Source organism: Hipposideros armiger, unplaced genomic scaffold (assembly GCF_001890085.2).
Source record: "Hipposideros armiger isolate ML-2016 unplaced genomic scaffold, ASM189008v1 scaffold_10, whole genome shotgun sequence".
Taxonomy (NCBI): domain Eukaryota; kingdom Metazoa; phylum Chordata; class Mammalia; order Chiroptera; family Hipposideridae; genus Hipposideros; species Hipposideros armiger.
In genome coordinates, this window is record NW_017731360.1 from 1,915,541 (window position 1) to 1,918,470 (window position 2,930).

Sequence of the window (2,930 nt, forward strand, 5' to 3'; positions counted from 1 at the left end):
CATTGTGTTTTTCCAGGACCCATCAGCTCCAAGGTCAAGTTGTTGTCCTTTAAGCTTAGTTGTGGAGGGCGCAAGCTCAGCTCCAAGTCTAGCTCCAAGTCCAGTCTAGTTATGGGATGGGGGTGGGGGTGAGGTGTGGCGCAGCCCACCGTGCCATGCAGGAGTCGAACCGGCAGCTTTGTTGTTAAGAGCATGCACTCTCACCAGCTACACCATCTGGCTGCCCTCAATTTCTGAAGTTTTAAGGACTTGTTTTTGTTTTTTTTTTTTCTGCTGGTCATTACTCATGAAATCTAATTTCCTTATGTGCTTGGTTTTCTTTGTGTACTGCTCATTATTACTAAAAGTATTTGTAGAATAGTTTGAGAGTTAGGATGAAGGTGCTGTCTTCCAGAGAAGACTTACGTTTGCTTCTGCCAGGTATGGGGACCTCTTTAAACTAGTTCAAGGCTTGAGTGTGCCTGAATGACCCAGGTGATTCAAATGAGGTTTTAATTCCATGAGAGGAATGGTTTACTTTGCCTTTCATTTCTTTTGCTTTGTGCAGAATCTCTCAGTGTCTCAGAATTTCTGTGTAACAAATCTTGTGGAATGAGTATGTTTTTCATCGTTGGTGGCAATGAAGTGAACATTCTTTTCTCTTGAATTTTGACTTGCATATTCTTAGATCTCAAGGATTTTAGAGTTTTGTACTTTGAGCATTTTATTTTGAAACCATTCTGAAAAATTTCCTAAAAAATTCATTGCTTTTTGCTTCCTCTGGCTAAGGGATGATAAAGTGGATTAGTATGGTCCCCAAAGGGGAATTTTATGCAAATTAATGAAGCATTGCATATTTTTTTTAAAAGGCTAAAAGAAAAACAAAACAGGCAGATTTTATCCAGTTTCCTTTAACGGATCAGCACAGTCTCTACTGTTTGTTTTATTGGACTCCTCTGAAGCTTTCATCAAACCAGATTTCTCCTCAACATTTATGCCCTTCCAGTGGGGAAGTAGACGACTGCATGAATTGTTCTGAATATCTTCCTTTGCTGCTTTCAACTTTTCGTGCTGATCAGAAGTTATTGCATTGACTCTGTTAAATAGTGATTCCTTTCTTTTAGTAAGTAGAGTATCTTATTTGAAGATGTAGTAAACTTAATAAATGCTGATGTTCTTTGCTCTAAAAATGAGTTGCTCATTTTTATGTCATTGAGAAACAAACTTATATGTCTTCCCATGGTGGCAACGTCATACGGTTGGCTAACTTGCTGCTGCACTTTGAGATGTTGTCACTCATCCTTTTGCCATCATCCCTCTTCTGCTTCCATGAGCCAAGGAAATGGATTATTCTTACTTTGTGTCTCACTTTGTATTTGAATAGTGTTTAATCTAGGCTCCCTGGCTCCAGTCCCCCTTAAAAAACCACTTCTAGCCGGTAATCCTTAAACATGGATTTGTACTGAGAACTCAATAAATATTCATTGTTGGATGAATCTCTATTCAGAGATTCTTTTTTGTTTGTTTTTTGAGTGTTCTACTTTTTTTCTTTTATTAAAATTTATTGGGGTGACAATGGTCAACAAAACTACATAAGTTTCAAGTGTACATTTCTATAATACATCATCTATATATTGCATTATGTGTTCACCACTCAGAGTCAGTTCCCCTTCCATCACCATATATTTGACCCCCTTTACCCTCTTTTTCCATTCCTTCTCCCCACTTACCTTCTAGTAACCACTAAACTGTTGTCTCTGTCTGAGTTTTTGTTTCTTTGTTTGCTTGTATTATTCCTTTGTTGCCTTTAATTTTATATCTCACACGTGAATGAAGTCATGTGGTTCTCGACTTTTTCTGTCTGACTTATTTCGCTTAGCATAATGATTTCAAGATCCATCCATGTTGTTGCAAATGGCACTATTTCGTCTTTTCTTACGGCAGAGTAGTAGTCATTGTGGATATACACCACATCTTTATCCAGTCATCTATCGAAGAACATTTAAGTTGTTTCCCTGTCTTGATCAATGTAAATAATACTGCAGTGAACATCAGAGTACACATATCTTTACGGATAAATGTTTTCAGATAGTTTACATAGATACCCAGGAGAGGGATTGCGGGGTCATATGGTAATTCTATTCTTAATTATTTTATTTTATTTTATTGGGGAACAGCCATGGCCATTGGTTACATATTGCTTTCATGCTACATGGCATAGTTGACTCTTTTAGGGAGGGCACATATCACAGTGGCCCATGCGGGGATCGAACCGTCAACCTTGGTATTATCAGCACCACACTCTAACCAACTGAGCTAACCAGTCACCTGTATTCTTAATTTTTTAAAGAACTTCCATACTGTTTTCCATAGCTGCTGTACCAATTTACATTCCTACCAACAGTGTATGAGGGTTCTTTTTCATCCACAGCCTCTCCAATACTTATTATTATTTGTCTTATTGATGATGGCCATTCTAACTGGTGTGAGGTGATATCTCATTGTGGTTTTGATTTGCATTTCCCTAATAGCTAGTGAAGTTGAGCTTTTTTTCCCACATATCTGTTGGCTGTTTGTATGTCTTCTTGGGAGAAGTTCTGTTCATGTCCTCTGAACATTTTTTAATTGGATTGTTTGTCTTTTTTTTGTTGTTGAGTTGTGTGAGTTCCTTATATATTTTGAATATTAGCCCCTTATTGAAGGCATTGTTTGCAAATATCTTCTCCCATTCAGTTGGTTGCCTCTTGGTTTTGTTGATGGTTTCTTTTGCTGTGCAGAAGCTTTTTAGTTTGACATAATCCCATTCATTTATTTTAGCTTTTACTTCCCTTGCCTTTGAGGTCAAATTCATAAAATCCTCTTTGAACCCATGGTCCATAAGTTTAGTACCTATGTTTTCTTCTATGCATTTTATTGTTTCAGGTCTTTTGTTTAGGTCTGATCCATTTTGA

General features: G+C 37.4%; 1 protein-coding gene across 4 annotated transcripts in view; it reads left to right on the plus strand.

Annotated features, from left to right (window-relative positions):
- Positions 1-2,930, plus strand: part of MEAF6 (MYST/Esa1 associated factor 6) — a 33,941-nt gene that overhangs the window by 6,890 nt on the left and 24,121 nt on the right. The window lies entirely within an intron of this gene.